We start from the raw sequence: 22,500 nt of genomic DNA, 5'->3' as shown, positions 1-22,500 counted from the left end.
TTGTTACTGTAGATTGTCCGACAGTATTATTTCCCTCGCTGTGTGAACAAAATGCAGTTGCGTCTGAGGGGAGTGGCTACTGGCTAAGTACGCACGGAAAGGAAAGGAGATGCACATAATGAGAGGAGAGGAGACGCACCAAAATCCATTCAGACAACGGGGCCCAGTACTTTGTTAGCGGTGTGAAAATATGCCAAAAAACATTAATATCTTTGGAACCGTTTGTGTTGAATTGTATCTGAATCGGGAGATGATTTCTCCGTCACAATTGAAAGTGTATTTCTCTAAAGCTGGCTGGCGCATAGAATATCTACTCCAGTGCGGGCTCCGCAAGTTTGTAAACTTGTGCATACCGTATAGAGTATAGAGAGAAGGCTCTATAGCAGAGGTCCCCAACCATCGGGTCGCGGACCGGTACCTGCAGGCCATGGATCATTGGTACCGGACCGCAACGAAAGAATAAAGTTGTTTAACAAGACCCTATTCTCTGTGCTGGGTCACATTTTGAACATTTCTCCCCAGCATCGAGTCAAACATTGCATTGATCACCCTCACAATTATTGTAGTTTCATTCAGTCACCCAACATTGCATCACAAGCAACACGAACTACACTGGAAGTTTAGTACTGCATCCGGCATGCAACGCAACGCACATGTGTGTGACCTCAAGCTGTTGATGTTAAATGTTTGGTGGTTTTCTATTTAACTATAAGGCAGATATGGTGTGACCCATGTACTGCATATTTTATACTGAGGAAGAAAAACGGAGAAGGATTGGGTGGGAGTAAAAAGGGATGGGAGTGGGATTCTATAAAAGTTTGGCTTGGGATTGGGACGGCGTGGGATCAGTCTTCAGTGGGAGTGGGAGGGAGTGGGATCTCACTTGGGATTGGGACGGGATGGGATCAGTCTTCTGTGGGAGTGGGAGGGAGTGGGATCTCACTTGGGATTGGACGGGATGGGATTATTTCGTGGGAGTAGAAGGGAGCGGAAGTCTTGACTTTAAAGAAGACGTGTCCGGCCCATGGGGACATTAAGTGTGTTGTCGGGCCTTACAAATAAATTTGATTTGATTTGATTTGAGTCAAAATCCACTCTTGTTTCAGCCTCTAATGCACACCTCCTTCCATATCAATGAACGCAGGTTATACGTGTCTCCAGCTTTGAATTCCTTGGCGTCCACATCTCCAAGGACCTCTGTTGGACCCTCAGCACATGATGTTGGTCAAGAAGTTCACCAGTGCCTCTTCTTCCTGAGGAGACTGAGGAATGTCTCCTCAGATGCTGGTGAACTTTTAGCGGTGCGCCATAGAAAGCCTACTCACCATCTGTGTCGAAGTGTCCTTGAGCAAGACACTTAACCCCTAACCTGGGCCGGGGTGTGACTGTGAGAGTGAACGGGTCAAATGCGAGGAACAAAATTGTAAACCGCTTTGGATAAAATAACAATATAAATGCACCATTTACCATTTAGACAGAAACATATAGAAATAATATAAAAATAATATAGAAAACATAGAAGAATATTGAAATAATATTGAAAAATATATCGAGCAAATATAGAAAGAAATATAGAACAAAATATTATCAAAGAATATTGAAATAATATAGAAAAATTATATCTTTTAGACAGAGGTAGAAATTATCTTCATCTCATTCTTTATTTTTAATAATCTTTAATACAAGCCAAACATAATCTTCTCCTCCGCCGGCCATAGTAAGACAGAGGGATGCTGGTAGGAGGAGGATGAGGAGGATAGGAGGGGGAGAGATGTGGGCTTGTTAAAGACTGTGTGAGTGTGTTTTGTAGTTTTATGCCGTGCTTTTCCACCCCTAGATTCCGCTGCATGTATTTTTAATACCTACAGATCGCAATAAAATATAAGACTATATCGAGAGAGAGGAGAGGAGGAGAGAGAGAGAGAGAGAGAGAGAGAGAGAGAGAGAGAGAGAGAGAGAGAGAGAGAGAGAGAGAGAGAGAGAGAGAGAGAGAGAGAGAGAGAGAGGTCTGAGGGAAAGAAAGAACTGAGGTGGTTATGAAATGCCACTCAGAGGTCAATGTTACAACAATGGAAATGATAACATAGAGCAATAAAATAATGTTCTGAGGAGAATTCATCAGAGGTAAAGACAGAACGGAGAGAGAGAGAGAGCTAACACGCTCAGCCAAAAACCCTGGGCCCTCATTTATCAACAATTCTTAGAAAGTGTTCTATTTTCGTTCTTAAGCACAGAATTTAGAATGTGTGTACGTACAGAAAAATCGGGATTTATAACACGTGCGTACACAGGTTCTACGCACACCTGCAAGTACTCCGTGTTGATAAATGCCACTTGTTCTACGCTCCGTGCTCCTGCACGGTTTTACGTATTTGCATATAGCACCGCCCGTAATTAACCATATATGGTAATGAAACACCCCCAAGAAATGTGGAAAAGTGGACTACGCCAGCGAACGCGCATGGAGAAATACGCGACAGGCTGACAGACATCTATTAACTTCCTAAAGACCATTGCTGCCTCGGCAGCGCAAACACTAATAAAGACCATTAACCACTGTTTGCCATTGGTGTCATTAATAACCATGCTGGAATATGACTGTTTTTTCTTCGTTTCGTTAGATTAATACCCAGGGATTAAAGTTCTCCGTCAATTTCATTCCAAATCGCGACGGATTTTCCGTAAATTTTCTACCTGCATATGATTTGTAGAGGCATACAATCTATTTTGATGTTGGTATTAGGTCGCCTATATAAACAATAATACGAGAGCATATACAAGAACCTTTCTATTCACATAACTGCATTTGTGATGGAGCTTTGACAGCTACATGGGTGGTACAGAAAGTAACAGTCTATTGTTCGATCCATCTCCAATATCACGATGGACCGTGCCATGTAGCCTATGTATAGCCTGCCTATGTGATCAAGAGACCCTATGTAAAGCGACATTGGGTCTCTTGAAAGGCGCTATATAAAATGAAGCTATTATTATTATTATTATTATTATTATTATTATTATTATTATTATTATTATTATTATTATTATTATTATTATTATTATTATTATTATTATTATTATTATTATTATTATTATTATTTTTAATTATTATTATTATTATTATTATTATTATTATTATTATTATTATTATTATTATTATTATTATTATTATTATTATTATTATTATTATTATTATTATTATTATTATTATTATTATTATTATTATTATTATTATTATTATTATTATTATTATTATTATTATTATTATTATTATTATTATTATTATTATTATTATTATTATTATTATCACGTCTGTGCGGGAGCTCACAGATAGACTGTCTTTTAGTCTCAGTGAAGTTTCAACGGAGGTCATCTATTCTAACCAACAAATTGAAGTAGAAAGCATTTTGTTGTGACCAATCTTATTTGGAAACATGACACAAAATAATTGTATTTTTATCGTGTTTGGAGGTGGGTGTTCTGCGTCTGCCCCCCCGGTGCCAAACAAGCAGGCCAACCTCTTGTTCGCGCGTGAGCCCGTTATAATTACACTACTGTCGCTATTTTACAATTAACTATAATGAATTACGGTTCATACAGAACACGCGCCAAAAAAGCTAAATACTATTATTTTGTGTGTCATGTTTCCAAATAAGATTGGTCACAACGAAATGCTTTCTACTTCAATTTGTTGGTTAGAATAGATGACCTCCGTTGAAACTTCACTGAGACTAACATTCTATTTGTGAGCTCCAGCACAGACGTGATAATAATAATAATAATAATAATAATAATAATAATAATAATAATAATAATAATAATAATAATAATAATAATAATAATAATAATAATAATAATAATAATAATAATAATAATAATAATAATAATAATAATAATAATAATAATAATAATAATAATAATAATAATAATAGCTTCATTCTATATAGCGCCTTTCAAGAGACCCAAGATTGCTTTACATAGATAGGGGGGGAAATAACAAAGTAACAAACATAGTGGACAGACACAACATATAAATATGATGATGGAATAACAAAGTAACAAACATAGTGGACAGACACAACATATAAATATGATGATGGAATTCAAGTTCAAGTTTGTATTGATCACATATAAGCAGGCTACACATGGCGTAGGCTACATCATACATGGCAGTGAGATTCATTGTTCTTTGTACATGCTCTCATATTATTGTTTATATAGGCTACATAATACCGACATCAAAATAGATTGTATGCCTCTACAAATCATATGCAGGTAGAACATTTACGAAAAATCCATCGCGATTTGGAATAAAATTGAGGAGAACTTTAATCCCTGGGTATTAATCGAACAAAACGGGAAAAGGCAGTCATATTCCAGCACAGTCTTTATTAGTGTTTGCGCTGCCCAGGCAGCAATGGTTAATAGATATCAGCCTGTCGCATATTTCTCCCATAACACGCTTCGCTCGGCTTAGTCCACTTGTCCACATTTCATGGGGGTGTGTCATTACCATATATGGTTAATTACGGGCGGTGCTATATGCAAATACTTAAAATCGTGCACGAGCACTGAGCGTAGAACAAATGGTATTTATCATCACGGAGTGTGCGTATGACCCGTGTATGCACGTGTGATAAATCCAGATTTTTCTGTGCGTACATACATTCTAAATTCTGTGCTTAAGAACGAAAATAGAACACTTTCTAAGAATTGTTGATAAATGAGGGCCCTGGACTCCTTGGTAAACACATCAACTCAAGTATTTTCTCTCAACTCACTCAGTTTTAAATCCACGCCAATCTGGATTCAGAGCAAATCACAGCACTATTTCAGCTGTTAACATTAGTTACAAATGACATAGTATCTGCATTAGATGATAAGAAGCACTGTGCTACTACTCCTTTTGTAGATTTTTTGCACTTACAAAATGTGTAATATTTGTATAGGTAGAAAGGCTTGTGACTGGTTTGAGGATTATTCGTTTGAAAGACGTCAGTGTGTGAAGTCTGGAAATGCCAACGTTTGTGCAGATGACAAACAGTGTTCCACAGGGTTACATTTTCTTTACCATTTGTATAAATTATATTGTCTCCTCATTGAAAGGTGGTCAGGACCATTTGTATGCGGATGACACAATTGTGTATTGTATAGCTGACTCTGTTCTTATTCATCTCAAACTGGTTCTATAAATGCAAATAAAATCCCCAAAACAAAGACTACAGCAACCTGCATATCTCTACTGTAAATGGTTCAAATTGAACTGGTCACAAATTCGGCAACAAATTCCTATTTAAGCACAACATCGGGAATCTTGTTAGCAACTTGTGACAAAAGAGCTTCCTCCACACTCCACCTTAAGACTCTGTTTACCACTCATCCCTGATGTCTATGACCAGTGATAGCTACAATACCCACCACTGTATTCCATATGATCAGGTTGCTTGGTCTTCTCTGGCTGACAGAGGCAGTAATCATTGGTATCTGTATATTTATAAATCCCTACTCTGTAAACTACAGTACCACCTTATATCTCATCTATGCTGCTCTGGAACATTGGTCCACTCTTAACGAGCTCCAGTGATTGTCTAGTCCTTCAGTAACACCGGTCCACTCTTAACGAGCTCCAGTGATTGTCTAGTAGTATCGCTCCGTTGCGGTCTCAAACAGAGTGCAACACAGTCCTACACCATAGCAGGATGAATTATGAATGGGAATAGCGAATAAAAGAAACAATGATCAGAATAACGAGTACACTCGTTGTTGGCGGCCAACGATCGGCGGGCTATAACGAGTTAACTAGTTTTTGGCGCAGAAACGGTTAACAAGCTCCAGTGATTGTCTAGTCCTTCAGGAACACTGGTCCACTCTTTTTTTTTTTATCTACTTTTTCTCCCCCTTTTTTCTGTGATTTTTCTCCCATCCCAATTGTCTCTTGCGTTGGTGACGAGCACAATGTCTGCTGCGCCACCCAGCCACACTACACTGGTCCACTCTTAACGAGCTCCAGTGATTGTCTAGTCCTTCTGGAATACCGGTCCACTCTTAACGAGCTCCAGTGATTGTCTAGTCCTTCTGGAATACCGGTCCACTCTTAACGAGCTCCAGTGATTGTCTAGTCCTTCTGGAATACCGGTCCACTCTTAACGAGCTCCAGTGATTGTCTAGTCCTTCTGGAATACCGGTCCACTCTTAACGAGCTCCAGTGATTGTCTAGAGACTCTAGTCCTTTTTGTATCGATGCAGCGGAATCATGGAATCTCTTCCAACGTGACCTAAAACGCAGTACTCTTGACTCTTTTGTACGTTTTAGATTAACATTTTTCTTTAATAACTGTCTATACCCTATACGTCAACTCTGTAATTGCTTTCTCCAAAGTGCTATTGCATATGTATTTATCTTTGACTGCGTGTCAATGATTGATTTATTCTCTCTCTCTCTCTCTCACGGTAAAATAATTGATTGTGTGTGTTTTGTCATTGAACATGTGGGTCTCCCTCAATGACTCCCGAGTTGAAATAAAGTAGGAGAAAAAGAGAGAGATAGATGGATGAAAGAAAGTCAATAGGAGGACATATTGAGAGAGAGAGAAAAGAGAAAAGAAGAGGAGAGAAGAGACGTTAGATGAGAGGTAATTCTCATATTAGTCCCTGACCAGTCCACCAGGTATAGACGGTATAATCTAGTGTGCATGAATGCTTTTGTATGTGTGTCTGTCTGCATGTGTGTGTGTGCGTCCAGTGTCTGTTGTATGTCTACATAAATACTTCTATATAGGGATGCTCAATATTGGCTTTTTTACCCATACCGATATTCCGATATTGTCCAACTCTTAATTTCCGATACCGATATCAACCGATACCGATATATGCAGGGTTTCCCCCCAAAAAAACGGAATAATTTCAAGTAACTAATAATTTCACTGGATGCATTCAAAAGGCTTTCTAAATGTAAGCATTATCTGTGCAAAATATGATCATTAAAAAAGTAAAAATTAACATTACATATCTCTTGTTGTTGAATTAAACCAACATGCATACTTTTGACAAGAAATAAAATAAGAATTGGTTCTTACTTGCTTGCCTGGGTAAATAAAGGTTAAATAAATGTAAAAAAAAAAAAAAAAAAAAAAAAAAAATGTTATTGTTTTTTTTTAAATTTTTTACAGATACCGATATTTTCCGATATCACATTTTACTGCCGATATCGGCCGATAATATCGGACATCCCTACTTCTATAGCATAATAGAAAATAGTGTGGGTGTGTATGTCTTCTGTGTGCGACTCCTCGGCCAGCAAGTGGGAACTGCTGTGAGTGATCCGTCTTCTTCTTCTGCTCTTCTTCTGCTCACTTCCACCAGGATACACGTCCTGCAAATATGTGGCACATACTGCACACGGTGTGAGTCGGTATACAGTATGTAGTATGATGTAGGATGTGGTACATGCAGTACACAGGATTCAGAAGCAGTTCTTGAGAGTCGTCATTACCCCTGTCTAGCCTTCAGGCTATAGAAGTTATATCAGGGGTTCTCAAACTCTTTCATACCGCAACCCCATTTTATGTAGGATTTCTTTCGGGGACCCCACACTTAATGTATCGTGTCATTTCAACGTGGAATTAAGGAATATCAAAATAAAAGCAGAACTTGATCATGCATATTTATTAGAAAATGTTATTACAGCACTATGTTATTAATACACATTTATAAAACGAGGCATATTTTGCCAAAATATGTTGCCAGAACATACAAAAAAATATATATATATATATATCTTTTTTTTATCTTTTTTTTTTACTTGTCAATGCGCACTGTCACCTACCCGCGACCCCAATTTGGGTCGCGACCCATAGTTTGAGAACCACTGAGTTATATGTTAACATAAAGTACCACCTGAATGACCATAGAACATAGACTATATAAACAATATAGATTATACACACAACATATCTATAACCTCTAGATATATAACTATATACACAACAGATCTATAGGATAACATACCGACCTTTAGTTGAGCTTATATGACTAGAGATCAGTACAATCCCTTAGAATAATCAGCACTTGGTATTGAATGGGGGTTAGGGTAAAAGCTTCACTGGGGTCTTCAGGTGGGCACCCTCCTTCATTGGTGTTTCGTTGACAGGCCCACGACTAGGGTTAGGCACGAGAACCGGTTCGAATAGGAACCGGTTCCTAACTTCCGGTTCCGGAACCGTTAAGAAGATTCCGGAACCGAGTTATAAAAAAAAAAATAAAAAAAAGTGTTTATTAATTTGTCACAGGACTTTTTTTTTAAATTTTGTTTCATATCTCAACACCCACCTGGGCTGCAGCTCTTTATTTTGTAGACTGCTGCCAACTTGCAATGTTATTTCAGCGGGTTTCAGTTTATTTAGTATTAAGTTAAGAGTTTCATGTACATATGTGCCTTTTCAGTTTTACAGTTACAGTTATTGAAGTTTGAAGTTACGTAATTGAATACCCTAGTTACAGTACAGCAACCAAATTAAACTGTATCAAGTCAATTGACAATGTGAATAGTATGAAAAACATAAAGAATTTTTTAAAATACATTTTTCTCCTGCGAAATAAGCTGTGACCTGTTTTGACCTGCACCTCAAAGAATCGGAATCAAGCATCATTTAGGACAGGAATCGAAATGGAGAATCGGAATCGGAATCGTTCGAATCCAAACGATGCCCAACCCTACCACGACACCTGTAGATCTATAACCTCTGGAACATAGACTACACACACAACAGATCTATAGAATAACATACCGACCTTTAGAATATATTATATAATAAAAATGTTGGAGTTGAGTTTAAGGCTATTGATGTTAAGTGAAATATCCCTTTAAGGCTATTGGCGTTGAGTGGAATATCCCTTTAAGGCTATTGGCGTTGAGTGGAATATCCCTTTAAGACTATTGGCGTTGAGTGGAATATCCCTTTAAGACTATTGACGCTGAGTGAAATATCCCTTTAAGACTATTGACGTTGGGTGAAATATCCCTTTAAGGCTATTGACGCTGAGTGGAATATCCCTTTAAGGCTATTGCCGTTGAGTGGAATATCCCTTTAAGGCTATTGGCGTTGAGTGGAATATCCCTTTAAGACTATTGACGTTGAGTGGAATATCCCTTTAAGGCTATTGGCGTCGAGTGGAATATCCCTTTAAGGCTATTGACGTTGAGTGGAATATCCCTTTAAGGCTATTGGCGTTGAGTGGAATATCGCTTTAAGACTATTGACGTTGAGTGGAATATCCCTTTAAGACTATTGGCGTTGAGTGGAATATCCCTTTAAGGCTATTGCCGTTGAGTGGAATATCCCTTTAAGGCTATTGGCGTTGAGTGGAATATCCCTTTAAGACAGTTTGAACAGACCTTTGCCATCATCTCTATTGATTTACTTTTTAACGCTGCAATGCAAAATATCGACTGCTGAGTTAGCTACTGATTTGTATGGCTCACCATGGAAGGTGTGTGTGTGCGTGTGTGTGCGCGTGTGTGTGTGTCTGGTGTATTTATTTTTGTGCACACATGCGTCTCTGGGTTTGTGCATGCATGTGTGTGTGTGTGCTTGTGTGTGTGTGTGTGTGTGTGTGTGTGTCTGTGTGTGTGTGTGTCTGTGTGTGTGTGTGTGTGTGTGTGTGTGTGTGTGTGTGTGTGTGTGTGTGTGTGTGTGTGTGTGTGTGTGTGTGTGTGTGTGTGTGTGTGTGTGCACGCGTGTGTGTGTGTGTGTGTAGCGTATGTGTGCGCCTGTGTATGTCTGGTGTATTTATTTTTGTGCACACATGTGTGTCTCTGGCTTTGTGCATGCATGTGTGTGTGTGTAGCTTATGTGTGCGCCTGTGTATGTCTTGTGTATTCATTTGTGTGCACACATGCGCCTCTGGGTTTGTGTGTGCTTGTGTGCGTGTGCTTTTTATGTGTTTACATGGACGACAGTGAAATTGCTCTGACCAGCGCCTCTGCGATTGTGTGTAATCTCATGTGAAAGTGTTTGTCCTGATCTGAAGTGTTTTACCACGGATATTACTCTGAGCCCTGAAACGTATTATACATATATATATATATTAAAGGGGAACTATCTTCCCTCACTCAAGTGAGTCATCTGAAATTTAGCGTATCTGTGACGTCAGATGTTTCTCATCTGCATAATAAGGCCCGCCCCATCAATGCTTGTAGCCAACTGCCAGCCACCTGTATTACTCATTAAGAGACACCGCTTGGCCCTCTGTCTGTCTGTCTGTCTGTCTGTCTGTCTGTCTGTCTGTCTGTCTGTCTGTCTGTCTGTCTGTCTGTCTGTCTGTCTGTCTGTCTGTCTGTCTGTCTGTCTGTCTGTCTGTCTGTCTGTCTGTCTGTCTGTCTGTCTGTCTGTCTCTGTCTCTGTCTCTGTCTCTGTCTCTGTCTCTCTCTCTCTCTCTCTCTCTCTCTCTCTCTCTCTCTCTCTCTCTCTCTCTCTCTCTGTCTCTGTCTCTGTCTCTGTCTCTGTCTCTCTCTCTCTCTCTCTCTCTCTCTCTCTCTCTCTCTCTCTCTCTCTCTCTCTCTCTCTCTCTCTCTCTCTCTCTCTCTCTCTCTCTCTCTCTCTCTCTCTCTCTCTGTGTCACTCAAATCGCATTCAGAGTATCAAAACGGCTTAACATTTTGAGGTAGAGAAATGCTGTTTTTGAGTACTTGATTATACATACAAAACAATGTTTTTTTTTTTTTTAAACCTTACAGATGTGTTCCATAAACTTACAGGAATTGTGTAAAATTGCCCAAATAGTGAAATAAATTGTAAAATAGTAGTAGTATTATTATTATTAACATTAACGTTATGAGAGAGAAGCTGTTTTCTTTTTTCTCTCCTAATTTCTCTATATTCCATTCCGTTCGCTGTGATCCCGTATTCTTGTCTGCATTTTTGTTCCCAAGCTATACTTGATATATATATATTCTTTTGGACATCAGGATTGTTTGTACTGTTGATATATTGGTTTCGCCCCTAGCCTGGATCTCTGGATTTTGTACCACAGACCTTTCGATCGAGCGCTGGTAAGCCAGTCCGCTTGCCTCGCCTAAGTTAGCTTGTTAGCTACGACTGCTGACTAGCGTTTGTGTCGCATTGTGTCGAGAACCTGCTTCTCTTTGATGATCCCCCCCCCCACACGGAACTTGGATAGGAGTGGGTCTGAGGCGGCCAGAAGATGCCGAGCGTAGGGGTCTTGAGGGTGTGCAGTTGGAGACCATTGACCAGAAGTAGGAGGGAGCCGTTCTCCCTCGCCGCACGGTATGCAAGGTCAAGGGCATTAAAGCGGATTCGTGTAGCAACAATGAGAAGCCAGTTCAGCTCTCTAACAAGTGGTAACATGGGCAGACTTTGGTAGGTTGGCGATCAGGCGGGCCGCTGCATTCATATTAACTCCGGATAGTTAGCCACAAACTAATGTAAAGTTAATGGGGTCAACTAAAGCTCCGGTCGGTACAAGCTGACCGAGGCTCGCTGAAATGTACAGTGCATACAAAGTGGATTTCAGTGAGCTTCAGTCAGCACGTGCAGGCAGGAGCTCGACACCATCGACTCCTCGGATCGTGACAGAAGATTTTGTTTACTGCAAGTGTTTTCCTCTTGAAAGGGAAACGTGAATTCCTTCAGCTTCTCTGTGGCGTGTTAGAAAGCTTTGTGTTAATATTTAATAAACTGCATCGGAAGAACTTCAGACCATTGAGAGCACAGCCGACGCCCAGCGGTCATTTAGACGAGATAAACTCTGAGAGGGAGAGAGAGAGAGATATGATGGTTCTATCCTGGCTGTATCTCTGTGTTTTACTATAGGTAGCTGTGTATCTCTACATAGGGGGGTGTAGTGGTTAGTTACGTCATTGTTGTTTCCAGGCCGGTCCACCTCGCTTGAAATCGCAATGTATTTCCAATGGACACATTTCTAAATCGTCTCGTTTACAACCAATAAAGCGTGAACATTGGCACGGTGTACCTTTCTGTGCGTATTCATCCACAATCTATAGCTCAACGTGAAACAATTAATCGTAAAATAATTACGTATAATTTTATTTCAACCAAAAATGCTTAGACAATAATGTTAGTGATAGAAGGTAACTCATTTTGTGCAAAAATGGAACGCTTGCCAATGTTCATGAGGCAGAATTATTACAATAGCCGTTTATCATTGTCCCAATGATAAATCCCTATACGGGTGGACCGCGCGGGAAACTAAAGTGACGTCAGACTCCACCTCCCTATTATGTAGTGTGTCTATAGCTGTGTCTCTACATGGTGTAGTGTTTCTATAGTTAGCTGTATCTCTACAGACTGTAGTGTTTCTATAGAATAGAATAGAATAGACTTTTAATTGTCATTGCACAGTATACAACGAAATTTCAGGGGAGCTCCCACAGACCGTAGTACATATATACATACATGAACACATAACACATATAACACTGTACATAACAGAATATTTTAAATAATAAAGTGCATAATGGGTGGTAATCAGAGATTATCAAGTGCAGTGGTAAGTGCATGGTGCACGTGAGGGGACAGTCAATGAGTATTTAACAGTCTGACTGCTTGGGGGAAAAAGCTGTTCTTAAATCTTGAACTCTTGGCATGTATGGACCGGTATCTCCTCCCTGAGGGAAGGAGCTGAAAGAGGTGATGTGCTGGGTGAGACTGGTCCTTGATGATACACTTGGAGCGGTGGAGGCAGCGGGAGGTGAAGACGGAGGTGATGTTTGGTAGAGGAGTCCCGACGATCCTGCCTGCCGCCTTCACCACCCTCTGTAGAGCCTCTTGCTCTGCCTTTGTGCAGCTATAGTTAGCTGTATCTCTACAGGCTGTACACAACAGACAACAAAAGCCCCAAAAGCAAATTAATGTGTCTTCGTTGTAACTGGTTTTGGTGACATAGTCTTTCTTTCTTTAAACATTTTTGTTTTTGTTTTTGTTATTACGCATATAGACTGCCCTTCCAACTGAAAAATGTCAGGATAGAATCAAAATATTAGGTAAAGAGAGAGAGAGATGCCCCATATTCCATTGCAGTTTGCAAGGCCTCCTCAGCGTGCCTCTCCGCGGACCTATATATTTTATGCATAGCGTGGGCGGTGATGATGATGATGATGATGATGATGATGATGATGATGATGATGATGATGATAGAAACCGCTGTGGCGCATGCAGTTGGATGCTGGTATTACACTCATTGAGGAACACGAAGAAGTCAAGTCCGATGGGATTTGGAAATCTCAAATACAAATCAGGATTGGAATAAAAAATGCATTTATATGAAACAATACAGAATATACAGCACTTCTTGGGATCTGTAGGGTAAGCACTTATTCCCTCCCCCCTGAACATTTATGGAGATGTATGGGCCTTTTAAGTCAGTGATAAAAGTGTCTTTCAAGGATAATAGAGCTCCTGCACTGATTATTATTGTTCAATATTCAATATTTGATAAGCAAAACCCCCCAAAAAGCATAAAAGGCAGCCGTGAGCTGCTCTGGAAACACCTCAACAAACTTGGGGTACCACCCAAGTTTCTCTCCATCCTTCAGCAGCTGCATGACGGGATGCAAGCCAGAGTCCAGACGGGTGAACTCCAGTCAGAATCCTTTAAGGTTAATGTTGGGGTGAAGCAGGGCTGTGTCTTGGCTCCGGTGCTCTTTAATCTCCTCCTCTCTGCCGTCACCTGCCTCTTCCGCCGAGCCATGGGACATGAAGACGGTGTCCATGTGGAATACCGCCTTGATGGTAGCCTCTTCAACATCCGGCTCCAGGCACACACAAAGACAAAATCCTGCCAAGTATGTGAGCTACAGTACGCTGATGACTGTGCCATCTTAGCTCACAGTCCAGAGTCTATGCAGCATGCTCTCGACACCATATCCAGCCTGTACCAATCCTTCGGTCTCCAGGTCAACATACAAAAAACCGAAGTCATGTCCCAACTCACTTCCCGAACCTCTACACCTCCCAGTTTTCACATAAACGGTGTTCCACTCAAAACAGTGGATCATTTCACCTACCTCGGCTCCACTCTGTCCTCATGCTGCTCCCTTGACGCGGAGATACACACACGTATCAATAAAGCGGCATCATCCTTTGGACGCCTACGCAGCAGGGTTTTTGAAAACCGAAACCTGAAGATCAGCACCAAGGTTGCCGTTTACAACGCAGTATGTCTCTCCACTCTGCTCTATGGAGCAGAATCCTGGACCCCATACCGCCGGCACATCACCAACCTGGACGCTTTCCACATCCGTTGCCTCCAAAGGATCCTCGGCCTGACCTGGGAAGATCGAGTCCCCCACACAGACATCCTCAACAACACCAACTCAATCTGTATGGCCGCAGCTGTGGCCAAAAAACATCTTCGTTGGATAGGGCACACCATACGTATGCCTGACCACCGCCTGCCCCGCCAAGTCCTCTATGGCCAACTGAGAGGAGCAAAGCGGGCTGCTGGAGGCCAAAAGAGACGCTTTAAGGACTACACCAGGGACCTCCTAAAGTGTGCAAACATCACGCAGCTTGAAACTCTGGCACTCGACAGATCAGCCTGGCAAGTCACTTGTGCCACTGCAGTTTCCCAAATACACCAAACGAACCAAGACCGAAGATCTGAGAGGCGCACGCAACGACACCAGCGGGCGGCTGGCATCCCCCAGGTATCTGGCTTCCCTTGCGCCATCTGTGGACGGGTGTGCGGCTCAAGGATCGGACTCAACGCCCACGAGAAGTGGCACCAGCGGCAAGCGTCGCTAACTCCCCCCCCCCACCCCCCCCTCTCCCCATCCCTGGAGAAAGCGTCATCATCGAACACGATGGACAGCTAAGAGGTGTGTGTGTGTGTGTGTGTGTGTGTGTGTGTGTGTGTGTGTGTGTGTGTGTAAGGGATCCGATTAGTCTCTGGAAGAGGGGGAGAGACTGAAAAGTAAGTAAAGTAACAGTGTTTCAGCTCTTTGTCAATAATGTGTTTTTAGAGAGTGTTAAATGAGTCCAGATAAATGGAGAGAACACACTAGAGAGAGAGAGAGAGAGAGAGAGAGAGAGAGAGAGAGAGAGAGAGAGAGAGAGAGAGAGAGAGAGAGAGAGAGAGAGAGAGAGAGAGAGAGAGAGAGAGAGAGAGAGAGAGAGAGAGAGAGAAAGAAAGAGAGAGAGAGTCAGTGTTGTGTGCACACGAGAACTCGTGTGAATTCTTAAAATGGGTAATTGATCGCCGGATGTCTGCAATCTATATGGCCTGCTGCTAGTGACATGCATTGCTTACAGCTGCAAGAAAAAGTTAAAAGAAATACTGATGGTAGGCTACTGTATATACAGAATCTATGCAATAATATAACTTTAAGCTTAATGGCCAAAATCCGAACGGCTAAACTGTGGAACTTTGCCTACTTCACATAACTGTATAGCATATTAAATATACACCCTATTTAATCTCCCTATCTACCTTGATAGCTCAATGGAAGTCCCCCATCACTACCATGCCCTCCACCACTGTCCCTACTAGGGGTGTGCAGAGACGTTATTATCTGTATCTGTATCTGTTCAACAGACAAAATTATCTGTGTCTGTATCTATATTCACGTCACGTTATATCCATACATACAACAGATACAATCTCTGTATGTCTTGCACATTATGAGAAGCGACAATAAAGCTGACTTTGACTTTGACTATCCAGCAAACGTTGTATTTTCTAATATTCTATTATTTTTGGCAATGCAATTGTTGTGCCTTCATCGCATCAAATATTATTAATAATAATAATAATAATAATAATAATAATAATAATAATAATAATAATAATAATAATAATAATAATAATAATAATAATAATAATAATAATAATAATAATAATAATAATAATAATAATAATAATAATAATAATAATAATAATAATAATAACTTTGTTTTATATAGCGCCTTTCAGAGGACCCAAGGTCGCTTTACATATAATAATATAATAATAATATGTATATAATATTGATTTAATATTGGCATATTGGCATTCAACATTCAAGAGTTTTATTCATCACATACATACCAGGGCATACAGTGAAATGTGGTATGCATTGGCATATGCAGTGAGCCTTAACACATTGTGCGCCATAAACGGCTTAAGTCGTTATTGCCCGCCAATGCGTTGAACGCCAACAACGGCGTAAATCGTGTTTGGGATCAATATTTCATTTTTTCGCCATGGCATTCATAATTCATCCAGCCTCCCTCCGGACTGCAGCGGCACCCTGTCTGAGATTGCAACGCCTCAATACCGCCGCCTGGTGGATGGTCGGGCGAGTTACACTTTCGCCAAAACCGGAAGTGGCGATCGGTGCGTCGAGGAAATCCCTCCGGCAGTCATATCTTGTTACGTGGATCCAGACAAACACTCTAGTGCATTTGGATCGCTTTCTAAACGCAATAATCGATATGATTTTGGCGTTTATTGCACCCTACAAACCGGAAATGGATGTAGGAGATCGACGTCAAATAATTGGGATCTGGGGGCGGCTAGGTGGTGTAGTGGGCAAAGCGCTCGCCACCAATACAGGATACGCTGGGTTCGAGCCCAGCTCTCCACATTGCTATCAGCTTGGCTGGTCGTTCATACTAACACAATTGGCAGTGTTAGGGGTGGGAAAGCTGATGGGTGGGGATCAGACGTTGTGGACAGTGACTCCTACAGGTCGGTTGGTGCGCATGCGCAGCAGAATCAGGAAGCGACGGGGGCGGCGTGCCCTCCAAACGCAGACCCCCGCCGCTGAGAGATCGCGCTGTGCAGGTGAAAAGATGCGACGGCTGCCTCCTCGTGTACCGGAGTGGACACGTGATGCAAGGCTTCGTCCACATTGCAGCCGGCTTGTGGGAGGCATGGCCTAACAGCGTTCGAGACAGGGGAGGGTAGAATTGGACGATACGAAATTGGGATGGGAGAAAAATTGAAAATGGGAGAAAAAAGTAGATAAAAAAAAATAAAAAATTATTGGGATATTTTTCCTCCAGTCTCATCGGCGGTAAGAGGAAGAGGAATATAACGTTATTTTCAGCCCGATTGTTTATTCATTTCACTGCAAACCATCTGCTCAACATATCAACCCATACTAAATAAAGCCGTTACTGACGATCAAGGAATTATAAACGACCCCCCCCCCCCTTTCCTTCACGCATGATGAAGCATAATGTATACCGATCATATACATTTGAATTTTTTAATGTAGCCTGTATAGGAAAGAAACGATAATCTAGCATATGCGTCAGGGCCTATAACTAGCGTTTTTGGAATTACAACAGAAAAGCTTAAAAACATACTTATATTCTAGACGGTATTAACACAACAATGTATGAATGAAAAAGTATAACGTTCCCACATCCTGAACGATGGATAATCGATGTTGAATGGGCCATAGTAATGCAGATATAGCTATAATATTTAAAAAGTTATAGCCCTGCAAAGAAGGTAAACATCTCCATAGGGTTACAGTGACGGCAGACTGGGTATAATGATGGGCACAATGCCCGGCGCCCAATGTGTTAATGACCGCCCTGTTGCACTCACCCCCCATCATCATGAGGTGCTTCGAGAGGTTGGTCCTGGCTTATCTCAAATCTGGCCTTTGGATAAACACCAATTCGCCTACCACAGAGGACACTATTTTCTCAACGCTACCTTCCGCCTCCTCCCATCTGAGAGCAATATCCGTGTGAAAAATGCCGATTTCAGCTCAGCATTCGACACCATCATCTCATCCAAACTTGGTGACCTTGTGGAAGGACCTTGACATCAACCCCTCCGTCTGCAACTGGTTGCTAGACTTCCTAAGCAACACACCCCAGTGTGTTTAATCTCACCTCCTCCACCCTCACCCTGAACACCGGTGTCCCACAGGGCTGTGTGCTGAGCCCTCTTCTCTGCCCCCTCTTCTCTGCCCCCTCTCCTCTGCCCCCTCTCCTCTGCTCCCTCTCCTCTGCTGCGGCGAGTGGGCAGAGCGAAACAATACCCGTTTTCTAGTTTATATAATTCTATGTGCCAACGTTTTTCCAGAGTAAAACTCATTCCTCCCTTGAACTGTGATAAACTAACAATTTATAAAGCTTATTGTGTTCACATTTCAACACGGTAACGTCAATCTGTTGTTGTATGTACAATCAGTTCATGACATATTCAATCATTTCCACCACATATCTTTTTGCCAGTTTGATATGACGCCAGTTCAGCGTTGTACGCGGCACGTTAGCCAAGATGGCCGACGCCTGCTAGCTGACCATTAGCTAGTTTAGCTCCTCTACCAATACGGTCCGTTTATGTTTCTAAACACAGTGGAAACTGATTGTACACACGGCAACGGATTGATGTTACTGTGTTGAAATGAAAATATGAACTTCATGCATATAATTGTTAGTTTATCATTTTAGCTTCAGGAACATCAGGAAGAAAGCTAGAGGACCTGTGACGTGGAATGTTTTCTAACCGGTAAACGGTGCTTGTGTGTGTGTGAGAGAGAGAGTCAGTAAATGGCTCCATTACACAGAGCAGCAGTGAGCTAACTGGAGCAATTAAAACTTCATCTGAACAGGTGGTACTGCATTCATTACACACACACACACACACACACACACACACACACACACACACACACACACACACACACACACACACACACTCACACACACACACACACACACACACACACACACACTCACACACGCACGCGCACGCACACACACACACACACACACACACACACACACACACACACACACACACACACACACACACACACACACACACACACACACACACACACACACACACACAGTTTTATGTGGTGAAACGGTCTGAGAATCCAAGCTATAGGGGTTCAGTTTGATAGTTTTCTCTCAAGTACATCCAGCCGATCCACAGCAGTGATTGACAGGCTGCCTGCAGATGGTGCAACTGACACTAGGGGGAGCCCTGATATTTTTGGCTCCGCGGGCGCCGTCATTATCTAAAAATACCAGATATCGACCGATCAATCGGTCTACCACTATTCCCCAGAGGGACTACAGTCTACCAGAACACCGTTTACATCCATTCATTATATCTACAGCCTACCAGAACACCGTTTACATCCACTCTTATTATCTACAGGCTACCAGAACACTGTTTACATCGACTCATATTATCTACAACCTACCAGAACACTGTTTACATCCACTCATATCTACAGCCTACCAGAACACTGTTTACATCCACTCATATTATCTACAGCCTACCTGAACACTGTTTACATCCACTCATATTATCTACAGCCTACCTGAACACTGTTTATATCCACTCATTATATCTACAGCCTACCAGAACACTGTTTACATCCACTCATATTATCTACAGCCTACCAGAACACTGTTTACATCCACTCATTATATCTACAGCCTACCAGAACACCGTTTACATCCACTCATATTATCTACAGCCTACCAGAACACTGTTTACATCCACTGTTTACATATTTTATCTACAGCCTGAGTCATCCTGGACTCCACCTTTCTTACCAAGTCAGAAAGGGATCTGTCACCAAATCCGCCTTCTATCAACTCAGAACATCTCCAGACTCCGACAATCACTTTCCGACTCCACAGCTGAGACCCTCATCCATGCCTTCGTCACCTCCCGCCTGGACTACTGCAACGGGGTCCTGTCCGGGGTCCCAAGCAAAACCCTGGACAGGCTCCAGTATGTTCAAAATGCAGCTGCCAGGGTTCTAACCCGCACCAAACCCTGGCAGCACATCACCCCACCCTCGTCCACCTTCACTGGCTCCCGATCAAATCCTGCATCACCTACAAAACCTCCTGATCACTTACAAGTCCCTCCATGCTTTGGCCCCTCAGTACCTCACTGACCTCCTCCACCCCCTCACTCAGTCACGGTCCCTGTGATCTTCGGACACTGGTCATTCCCAAACCAGACAGTGGCCCTTTGGGGACAGAGCTTTCAGCGTGGCAGCTCCCACGTTCTGGAACTCCCTCCCTGCAGAACACTGCAATGCCCCAACTCTGGACTCATTCAAAAACTCAAAACTCACCTCTTCAACTTGGCCTTTGACCCCTAACTACCTCATTTAATGTTGTGTGTATGTCTACCTTGTTTGTTATTGTTGTTTTCACCCTATGTAAAGCGACCTTGGGTCTTATGAAAGACACTATACAAAACCAAGTTATTATTATTATTATTATATTATTATTTATTATTATTATTATTATTATTATTATTATTATTATTATTATTATTATTATTATTATTATTATTATTATTATTATTATTTATTATTATATTATTATTATATAATAATAAGGTCATTTATAGGCCTGATATTCTATATTCTATATTCATATTTCAAATTGTATATGTCCGGATGGCAAAATTCAGTACTGTATCTACAAATAAGACTGCAAATCATTTGCGCTTTGTTAATTTGCTTAGAATTTTAGTACACTTGATCTCAAGAAGGTGCTGAATGAGCTCAGTGGCATTTTTCACATCTGGTCAATGTTAGCATGGTGTTATTCACCATCAAATATTAATCAAATATATTTATTTGGTTCATTACAATTTACTCAAGCATAGTAAACAGACACAATATTTCTGACACTGGGAATACATTCCCTGAGGTCCATAGATTTATCTAGATACCAAGAACATGCAAATGGCCCTTGTAGGAGTGGAGCATCTTCCATTTACTAGGGTATGTACTTTTATGCAAATCTTCTGAAAATATGGCTAGGTCTTAAGAGGTTAACCAAGGCAAAGTTATTGACAGAAAGGCTTGCGAGCGTAAAGCTAGATTTCAGGGTCATTGACTGGCATCAGTCAAGTGACAGGTGGTTGTCAAGCAGTTGCTAAGGGCGTTTTCACACCTGTAGTTTGTTTGCTTTGTTCCGATTCATGGAGACACAGGGACTATAATGATACAATGTTGCACTTGTCCTTAGTTAGTTTGTGTTCACACGGCTGTGTCAACAGCGGACCAAAACAAACGCACGCGCAAGCAAACTGTCACTCATTGTCAGATTTTGGGGTGTGCCCCCCCCCCCCCCCCACAACCCTGAATCTCCGCGTTACATTGGAATCGGGGAGGAGATAGCGGGGGGAGCAAATGAATGAATGTGGATGAGAGCCGTGATGTAAATCGGCCGATTTAGTTTTGATCGATTAGAGGAATGGGTCGCGCCGTGTTCAGGAGATTCAGGCGCATACAAGTCTATTCGATCATGTCTCCAGCCCCCCACAGCCGTAGCTGCAACCACTTACATCACGGCTCTCATCCACATTCATTCATACGCTCCCCCGCTCTCTCCTCCACGATTTCAATGTAACGCGGAAGTGCAGTGGTCTATAACTAACTTTACCGATCTAGCTGCCTAAAGACTACAAACTGATCCCGCCCACAATTCAATGCGAAAGCGTCATCATGCAACGCGTATACACACAGTACGGCAAGTGAGTTGTGTCAGTTTGTTAAGTCAATTGCATTCTCACAGCGTACGAGTCGCTTCGGGTTCGGTTGGAAGTGCGCCGAGACCCCCTCTCTAGGCGGTCTCGGCCCGCTTGTTTTGTTCCGCAACAGAATGCGATTGCTGTGTTCACATTATGCCCAAATGAACCGTAATAAGGGGGTAAACGCTCCAGGTTCCGGAACAACAGCTCCAAACGAGCTAGGTGTGAACACGCCCTAAGGTAGCGCAGACGAGGGCTTTAATAGTGAAGCAGTGAGCAAAGCATAAATAACGTATTTCTTTATATTTTATTCAAATGTATTTTTTTTTTTTTTATCCACTTTTTCTCCCATTTTTCTATATTTTCTCCCATCCCAATTTCGTATCATCCAATTCAACCCTCCCCTGTCACGAACGCTGTTTCTTGCCTCCCACAAGCCGGCTGCAATGTGGACTAAGTCATACATAGCACAAGTCCCCTCCGGTACTTGAGGTAACAGCAGTCGCATCTTTTCACCTGCGCAGCTCGATCTCTCAGTGTCGAGGAGTAACGCGTGGGAGGCTCACGCTGCCCCCGACACTTCCTGATTCTACTGCGCAGGCGCACCAACCGACCTGTAGGAGTCGCTTGTTCACAACGCCCGATCCCCACCCTTCAGTTTCCCTCCCCGTAATACGGCCAATGTGTATTACTGCGGACGACCAGCTAAACTGAAAACAATGTGGAGAGCTGGATTCGAACACGCGAATCCTAGCGTCTTCACACTGGTGGCGAGTGCCTTGCCCACTACACCACCTAGCCGCCCTTTCAAATGTATTTCTTTATATGTTAATGTAGAAAATATGAATGAATGACAATGGAAAAAACATTTCGTTGGCTAGTGGCCATGGTATAAGGCCGGATAATATAATATTTAAATATATATTTGTAGGCTATGTATTGAAGAGAGTGTGCAGTTATCGGAAATTAATGCATTTTGCGGAGGCAAACCTTGGCTTT

At 41.9% G+C, this 22,500-nt stretch overlaps 1 protein-coding gene across 4 annotated transcripts in view; it reads right to left on the bottom strand.

Annotated features, from left to right (window-relative positions):
* Positions 1 to 22,500, bottom strand: part of mtmr1a (myotubularin related protein 1a) — a 367,207-nt gene that overhangs the window by 93,024 nt on the left and 251,683 nt on the right. The gene's annotated exons all lie outside the window — the stretch shown is intronic.

The sequence above is a fragment of the Notolepis coatsorum genome (assembly GCF_963971535.1).
Source record: "Notolepis coatsorum genome assembly, chromosome: 4".
In the NCBI taxonomy this organism is placed as follows: domain Eukaryota; kingdom Metazoa; phylum Chordata; class Actinopteri; order Aulopiformes; family Paralepididae; genus Notolepis; species Notolepis coatsorum.
Note: the sequence above shows the minus strand (reverse complement) of the source record. Positions and strands in the feature narration are given on the sequence as shown.